General features: G+C 45.5%; 1 long non-coding RNA gene across 1 annotated transcript; it reads right to left on the reverse strand.

The window, feature by feature from the left end:
* Nucleotides 1–270: 270 nt before the first annotated feature.
* On the reverse strand, nt 271–8,902 carry LOC139032817 (uncharacterized). The gene is made up of 3 exons (XR_011485438.1): nt 8,531–8,902; nt 7,812–7,890; nt 271–616 (listed from the first exon to the last, which is right to left on the reverse strand). It is a non-coding gene; the product is annotated as an uncharacterized lncRNA (long non-coding RNA).
* Between the last annotated feature and the right edge of the window lie 328 nt (nt 8,903–9,230).

Genomic DNA, 9,230 nt, shown 5'->3' on the forward strand with positions numbered 1-9,230 from the left:
AACTCTCCCTTTTGATCTTCAAAAGAATAGGTGAAGTATATACTACTTTCATTGTTCTTAGTGGAAACTGAGGCTCAGAAGGCTGATGTAATTTGCCTGCAGCAGCAGTTTAAGTGGCAGAGCTGGGATTTGAACCCAGGCAGTCCAGTTTCAACCTCCAAGCTCTGGGCACCTATGTTATATTCCTAATACTGCTAATCTTTCTTCCCTCAAAGGATCATAGGGATTAAGTTACCTTTTCTTGACTGGAGACAACAGAAGCCACTTGAGTTTAATTTAAGCAGAAAAGAATTTATTAAAGGCAATGAAGGTGCACATAGATTCTATCAAAGGGCTGGAGGTTAGGCTTGCCAGGAACTCCAGGGCTGGTCTATAAAGACCACACTGTTGCTGTCCCTGGATTTGGGCACCGTGCTCATATTACCAGGTCTGAACATTGCCCTGATGCCCCAAGAGCCAGCTGCTGCCACTGCCTCCATGGCCAGAAAGATGGAATCTTCCAGGTGCCTGCTTCCTCACAGTACTGTCTCCTGAGCCGAGGTTTCTCTTGAGTACATCTGATTCTCAGAAAACTTGGTAAGCAAATCTTCTGGCTTCTGTCTTGGAGAGGAAGGACCTGTAAGGCAGAAATGCCCCTAACATACAAAAGCTGTTGTCCCTAAAGTGCTGGGCAGCTGGAAGAGGTGACTATTTTCTACAGCATCAGTAAATGTGGAGCTGGTGAGCAGTGCTGGCCAAGACCATGGCTCCCAAGTGCCTGTCTGAGGTTGGGCGGGCTAAAAAAAAAAAATCATCCAGGAAGTCTGTCAAAATACAGAGTCTCAGGCCTCTGCTCCAGAGGTTCTGAGTCAGTGAGTCAGAGCAAGGCCTGGGAGTGTGCATTTCCCAGGGCTTTTAACATGACTCTGATGTGTAGCCGTGTTCAGGAATCAGCAACACTCTCAGTGATAATTGTTGCTAATTCCAAGGAAGGGTGACTTTGCCCCATATCTGGGGATCGTTTTGATTGTGGCATCAAAGACTGTTACTGGCATTCAATGAATAGAAACCAGGGATGCTTCTGAACATCCTACAGTGCACAGGATGGTCCCTTCCAACAGGAATCATCAGGCTCTGAGTGTCCACGGAGCTCAAGCCGAGAAGCCCTGTATTAAAGTGTGCTCATTTTCCTTGAGGTCCTATAGCACCATTTTCTCCAGATTTGTTGCACTCTTATCAAGACAGAATGGCTTGCAAGAGCTTTGGAGATGCCATTCCCTCTTTAAATCTTGACCATTGGAACCATAACCCCTATGCTCATTTGTCCTTTCAGAGGTGGAAGTTTCCAGAGCAATGTCCCTGTGACTACTGGATCACCTCTGTTCTCTGGCTTTTAACTTTCACCTGCCCTACGGGATCAAACCCGGGTCTCCTGCATTGCAGGCAGAATCTTTACCAGCTGAGCCACAGGGGAAGCCCAACTATGATTCAGACCTTGATAAAAGCCTAGGGAAAGTATGGCTGCTGAGTCCGTCCTTGGCTGTCTTGCCCTGAAAGCTCAAGGAGGTGGCATAGTGTAGTGGTTTTAAGCATGATCTTTAAAGGGAGACCTTGATCAGAAACGTAGATCTCCCACCTACTGATTTTAGGCAAGTTACTTAGCCTCCCTAAAACTCTGCTTCCTCCCCTATAACACAATGACAGAACTTCTCTCCCTGAGTTGTGGAGAGGATGCAGTGAGACCATCATGTGTCTCAGTCAGCTCTTAACTGCAGTAACTGTGTAACAATCTCCCTCATCATTTCAGTGGCATACCCATACCACAATAAGCATCTGTGAAGATTAATTTTATGCATCAGCTTGACAATGGCTGGGAGGCCCAGACATTTGGTGTGTCTATGAGGGTGTTTCTGGATGAGGTTAACTTCTGAATGAGTAGAATGAGTAAAGCAGATTGCAGTGAGTTGAGGGCCTGACTAGAACATAAAGTCTGAGCAAGGAGGAGGGCTTGCCTGGTGGCTCAGGGGTGAAGAATTCACAGGCAATGCAGGAGACATGGGTTCGATCCCTGGGCTGGGAAGACCCCTTAGAGGAGGGTATGGCAGCCCACTCCAGTATTCTTGCCTGGAGAATCCCATGGACAGAGGAGCCTGGTGGGCTACAATTCATAGGGTTGCAAGGAGTCAGGCACGATTGAAGTGACTGAGCACTCATGCATGAGCAGGGGGAACTTCGTCTGCCTGACTTGGGACATTGGTATTCTCCTGCCTGGGACTGGAACTTACACCATTGGCTCTCTGGTCCTCAAGCCTTTGGACTGTGTACAAAGAGGGTTAGGTTTTATGTGTGTTTGTGTGTGTGTGTGTGTGTGTGTGTGTTTGTGTTAGTTGCTCAGTTGTGTCTGACTCTTTGAAACCCCATGGACTGTAGCCTGCAAGGATCCTCTGTCTATGGGATTCTCCAGGCAAGAATACTGGAGTGGATTGCCATTCCCTTCTCCAGGGGGTCTTTCTGACCAAGGGATCAAACTCAGGCCTGCTGCATTGCAGGTAGATTCTTTACCATATGAGCCAGCGGAGATGCATATATCTACATCTCTATTTATGTATATCTTATTGGTTCTGTTTCTCTGGAGAACCCTGATTAATATAGCATCATCCTCCTGCCCATGCACCTGAATGTTGGCTGTGGGTTGGCTGATCTAGCCTGGGCTTACTTTCAACACTGTGGGTTGGACCAGGTCTATTCCATATCTCCCATTCTCTCTGCATTAGCAGTTACCCAGGATATGTTTCTTTAGAGAGTAAGAGGCAGAAGCACAAGAGGGCAAGCCCAACCACACAAGTACATATCAGGCTTTTGCTTATGTCATCGGCTTCTATCCCATTGGCCAAAGCAAGTCACAAGGCTGCACCTGAAACTGCTGGGGCTAAGAAGTATACCATGCCTACAGTTAGAAGGAGAGAGGGGCAATAATCCAAACCAGCATTCCCTCGTGGCAAGGGCTCCGCAAACATGTTTTGTCATCCTTAATACTGTGAGTCATTAAAAGCTTGGTCTCCGTTCTTCTCTAGCTTGGTGCTCTGACCTCTGTTTGATCCACGTTTACATTAGCTTCGACCTCTTGCCTGTGAACTTGTCTCAGATCTGTTCATCTGGCCGTCCCAGGGGATTTCTCTTCTGTGTCTGTTTTTTAGTTGTATAAATAAATCACCCTCTGCCACTGCCCAACAGCACTGCATGCTAGGCTTTTATGTGGTAGATGTAGCTGACTTGGATTCACTCTGGTCTTGGTTCGTTGAAACTTTCCTGTTCGTCCCTGATGCTCTTTGCTGCTTAAGTCCTCCCCTTCTTTCCAGGATCTGGTTAATCAGTAAACCTGTATAATGGGTCCAGCCTTCAGGAGTCTCTTCTCAGTGTTCTTATTCTCTTTCCCACTTGGTTGGGTGACCTGCTTCTGCAGGATGGCTACCTCTCTTGCACATGCTGACGTGGACACATGGATGAGGCTCTGAAGTCCACAGGGTCTTTGGTGGGTGCTCCGTCGGTGTTTGTTGACATTGGAGGTTTAAAAAAAGTGGTTTCCAGTCGGTCCTCCACATATAGACCTTCAAGTTGTGACTTTTCAAAGATGCGAACGTGCGTTTGCATGTCGAGTCATGTAAGTTAGTTCATGTATCTTTCGTACATTGTCTTGTGCATGCATTCTCTACAAGAGGTTGTGCTTTTGTGTACTCTTACAGTACTGGAGAGAGTACAGAGTACAGTACCTTTCTTTAAAGCCCAGGATGTCTGGAAGCAGGTGTAAAAGTAGCTGGTACTGAACGTCAGGTGTGAATGAAATTGCAGCTCGCGCTCCATACCCTATTGCTGACAGCCCTTCAGCTCTCCCATCTCCCATCTCCTCTCGCTCCTCGAGTCAAGAACTCTTCTTCCCTATTCACTCGATGTCAGCCCCAGTGTGCCCGCTGTTGTACTGTACTACTGTGCTTTTCAAGGTTCTGTATTGTAAAATTAAAAATCTTTTCTTTTTTGTGTTTGTTTTCTATGTATTATTTGATTGAAAAGTATTATAAACCTATGACAATACAGTACTATATTACTGTATATATAACTGACTGTGTTAGTTGGGTACCTAGGCTAACTTTGTTGGACTTAAGAACAAATTAGGTTTATGAATGTGCTCTTGGAATAGAACTTGCTTAATGTAAGGGACTTACTGTATATTCACTTTTCATTTGTTTGAGACAGATGTCCCTATATACTGAGAAGCAGCACTTGTTGATCTCTTCAGTTGCTAAGTTGTGTCTGACTCTTTGCAACCCCATGGTCTACGGCATGCCAGGCTTCCCTGTCCTTCTCCATCTCCTGGAGTTTCCTCAAATTCATGTCCATTAAGTCAGTGATGCTATCTGATCATCCTATCTTCTGCTGCCCCCTTCTCCTTTTGCCGCCAGTCTTTCCTAACATCAGGGTCTTTTCCAGTGAGTCGGCTCTTCATATCAGGTGGCCAGATTATTGGAGCTTCAGCTTCAGCATGAGTCCTTCCAATGAATATTCAGGGTTGATTTCCTTTAGGACTGACTAGTTTGATCTCCTTGCTGTCCAAGGGACTCTCAAGAGTCTTCTCCAGCACCACAATTTCAAAGCATCAGTTCTTTGGTGCTCAATATTCTTTATGGTCCACGTCTCACATCTGTACATGACTACTGCAAAAACCATAGTTTTGACTCTAGGTACCTTTGTCAGCAAAGTGATGTCTCTGCTTTTTAATATGTTGTCTGGGTTTGTGACAGCTTTGCTTCCAAGGAGTAAGTGTCTTTTAATTTCATGGCTGCAGTCACCATCCACAGTGATTTTGGAGGCCAAGAAAATAAAATCTGTCACTTTTTCCATTGTTTCCCCATTTATTTGCCATGAAGTGATGAGACTGGATGCCATGGTCTTAGTTTTTTGAATGTTGAATTTTAAGTCAGCTTTTTCACTGTCCTCTGTCACCTTCATCAGGAAGTTCTTTAGTTCCTCTTCGCTTTCTGCCATTAGAGTACTATTATCTGCGTATATAAGGTTGTTGGTATTTCTTGCAGCAATCTTGATTCCAGCTTGTGCTTCATGCAGCCCGGCATTTCACATGATGTACTCTGCATAGAAGTTAAATAAACAGGGTGACAATATACAGCCTTGATGTACTCCTTTCCCAATTTGGAACCAGTCTGTTGTTACATGTCTAGTTCTAACTGTTACTTCTTGACCCGCATACAGGTTTCTCAGGAAACAGGTCAGATGGTCTGGTATTCCCATCTCTTGAAGAATTTTCCATAGTTTGTTGTGATCCACACAGTTAAAGGCTTTAGCATAGTCAATGAAGCAGAAGTAGAATGAAGCAGAATTCCCTTGCTTTCTCTATGATCCAGTGGATGTTGGCAATTTGATCTCTGCTTCCTCTGCTTTTTCTAAATCCAGCTTGTACATATGGAAGTTCTTGGATCATAAACTGCTGAAGCCTAGCTTGAAGGATTGGAACATAACCTTGCTAGCGTGGGAAGTGAGCACAGTTGAGTAGTTAGACAGGCACACAGACTTCAGAGCAGTGGTTCTTAGTCTTGGCTGCATGTTGTAACTGATAAGGACATTTAGAAAGTTCTGGGGTCTTGGGTCCAAGGATTCAGATTTAATTGGTCTGGGGTGTAGCCTGGACTTCAGGATTTTTAAACGCTTCCCAAATGATTCTGACATGTAGTCAGAGTTGGAAATAACCACTTTAGAGTAGGTCAGGATTTATTTTTAAACTTTGGCTTTTCACTTAACCAGCTTCAGCTTGGTCAAGTTGCTAAGCCTCTCAGAGGCTAATGTCCTTACATGTAAAATGAGGATAATATTATGTACCTTCCTGATGTTGCATAAAATGGAATGAAATAGCCAGATAATAGGCACTCAGTAAGCATTATTTTCCTTTAAAATGGAATTCTGTTTTATTCCAAAGAGTTAGGTTCATCACTGAAAACTCGGGCAGTATAGAAAATGAGGGGGAAAACCCGCATGGAGTCCTGCTCTAGCAATTCTTCATGTATTGCCTTTAGTTCTTATCTTTTTCACTTTGCACATATTTTTATGCACAAGGTTGAAATCATCGTGAAATACAATCTATACCCTGCTTTTCTTTGCTCAACTTTGATGATGTGGTAATAGCCACTGCTTCACTAAATCTGCTAAGGGTTCAGAATTTTGAATGCCTCACAAAGCTAACGTGGCTGTCTTGGATTGACAGTCATGGAGAATCATCGACCTTTCTTCTTGTGGTTTTCCTGGTGATAGTGGGTCCCCCTGTGACCCTCTTTGCACACTCCAGAGCAGTATGTCCAGGGAGCAACCCTGAGGCCTTGCGCAGCAGTCTGAGCTGACTTTTCTTATGGAAGATCCTGCTTCTCTTTACGGGGCATATCTGATGCTAGCTTTATGAGGAATAAACTTCATTATTACCAGGACGAGAGTATCCCCTGTTGGTTGCAACAGTGCAGGGATGTTTCTGTTCACCCCATTCTGTCAGCCACCCAAAGACTATTCCATGCCCCGGGGCCAACACCCTTCCTTTCCAATTACACAAACCCTGTCCTGATTCAGGGCAGAAAGAAGCAGTTCTATTTTCCATCCAGTTGCACTCACCTACAAACCTAGCCCTTCTGGAGTTTCAGGCCTGTTGAAGAAGCAATATTATGCATGGAGAAAAGAGGTCTTTGGGATCTAGCAGCTTTGGTTTTGAACCCAAGATTTGCAGCTTACATTATGATGGGCTTTTGGTGAATTGGGCTTCCTTGATGGCTCAGATGGTAAAGAATCTGCCTGCAATGAAGGACACCTGGGTTGGATCCCTGGGTGGGAAAGATCCCCTGGAGAAGGGAATGGCAACCCACTCCAGTATTCTTGCCTGGAGAATCCCATGGACAGAGGAGCCTGGCAGGCTACAGTCCGTGGGATCACAGAGTTGTACACGCCTGAGCGACCAGCACTTTTACTTTCACTTTGGTGAATTACCTAACACTCCAAGTCTCAGTATCTTGTCTTTAAAAGGGGAAAGATACAATCTGACTTGTATGGTGTTATGAAAGTTACCAATGAACTAATGTGTCCATTTAAAAATATTTATGGAGTACCTATTACATGCCACAGATGGCGTTATGTGCTGGGAATATTGGGGAGAAAGTCAGGTAGTCCCTGTCTGTGTGGAGTTTGCATTTCAGCAGGAGTTCTTCCCAGATGGCTCAGTGGTAAAAGAATCTACCTTCCAGTGCAGGAGGCATGGGAGATGAGGGTTTGGTCCCTGAGTAGGGAAGATCCCCTGGAGTAGGAAATGGCAATCCATCCCAGGAATCTTGCCTGGAAGATCCTGTGGACAGAGGAGCCTGGCACGTTGCAGTCCATGGGGTCTCAAAGAGTCAGACACAACTGAGCAACTGAGCATGAACACACACACAAACAGGAAGTGCTTAGAGATTATAATCCTCTGTGGTTCAAGTTCAGATGGGGAAGAATATGGTACTCAGCAGTGTGTGGCAATGACACCTAATTTAGATGAGGGGATTTAAACGTAAATATAGTGGATTGGGTGGTGGTAGCAAGTCCACTCTTACTGTTTCCTCTTAAACTACAGAGAGAATCTGGATGAAATAGAGCAAGAAAAGTAGAAATGTTAGCAGAGCTTGGAAAAAAGAAAGAACTTCTGTAGCAGAAACAAAGAGAGAAAACTAAAAGCTTGAGTGATGGGCCGGGGCGGCATCGAAACTGCCCAGGTGTGTCTTCTGTGTAAGGAGCTGCTGGCTTCAGGTGGAACTCACCCATCCTGGGAAGTGCGGAGTAGAACTCTCCTCCTGCTGGCTTAGGGGTGTAGCAGGCAGGTCGGGCTTCTGTCTGGGGCTGTGGGATGGAAAAGAGTCTCCTGAGAGGAGCTGGAATCACACGAGGCCCTGTGCATGGGTGCAGGTACTGACTCTGCTCCATCACACAGAGTGGGAACCTGAGCAAAAGGATTAACATAAAAACCAGTCCAAAGGGCTCTGGTGGGGGTGCACCTAAGACTACCCCATGGAGGACCTTCCCCCTCAGGGCGTTTGTACAGGCTGCTCCCTCAACTGAGATCCTTGCTCCCAGTCCCCCGTTTGGTTGTCCCCTCCCAACCTGCTTCACTGGACAGTGTCTTGACTCAGATGTCACTTTCTTGGAAAGGCTGTCACAGACCTCCAAGATTAGATTTGACCCCCCTTTAGGCATTCTTTTTCTCTTCCACTGCCCTACTGTAAGCACAGCTTAGTAACTGTGTAATCATGTGCTGTATAGCTGCCTCCCGTACTAGATTGATAGATTGTAAAAGTAGGTCAAATCTTGTACATCTGTATTTTTACCTGATGCTACATTCCCAGCATAATACCTAACACATAGGCAGTCCTCAAAATATGGATTTTGAATAAATAGGTGAATGAATGAATTTGTCCTCAATGGCCATGTCCACTACCCCCATCTCCTACCAATCCCAAATGGAAATAAAAAAAAATAATACCTTCTTGCTTTGTAGTTCGGAGAAGGCAATGGCAACCCACTCCAGTACTCTTGCCTGGAAACTCCCATGGACGGAGGATGAACTAATGTGGTAGCCTGGTGGGCTGCAGTCCATGGGGTCACGAAGAGTCAGACACGACTGAGCGACTTCACTTTCACTTTGCAGCCCACTCCAGTGTTCTTGCCTGGAGAATCCAGGGACGGAGGAGCCTGGTGGGCTGCCGTCTATGGGGTCGCGCAGAGTCGGACACGACTGAAGCGACTCAGCAGCAGCAGCAGCCTTGTGGTTACTACAGAGTGAAAATATACACTCTACAAGGGCAGTGGTGCTCAGACGTTCGTGTCTAAAGCATCACCAGGAGGGCTTGCTAAAACACAGAGGGCTGGATGCAGCCCACAGAGTTTCTGATTCAGTAGGTCTGGGCTGGGGCCTGAGAATTTGCATATCTGATGCCTTCCCGGGTGATGCTGACACTGTGGGTCTGTGGACCACATCTTGTGAACCATTGTTGCACAACATTATTGTTTTGGTTCATTTGGTTTTTAAGTCAGAGCTATAAAATATACCACCAATGACACAACTATAGCTTTTTGTCTTGAAAACTTAGCATAAACAAGTGGTTAACATGATCGATGGCGTGATAATATGTAAGCATTCTTCCTGGGAAAGGTGGGCTTCCTATCTTTCATATAAGTGGGGG

Source organism: Odocoileus virginianus, chromosome 33, assembly GCF_023699985.2.
Source record: "Odocoileus virginianus isolate 20LAN1187 ecotype Illinois chromosome 33, Ovbor_1.2, whole genome shotgun sequence".
NCBI lineage: Eukaryota > Metazoa > Chordata > Mammalia > Artiodactyla > Cervidae > Odocoileus > Odocoileus virginianus.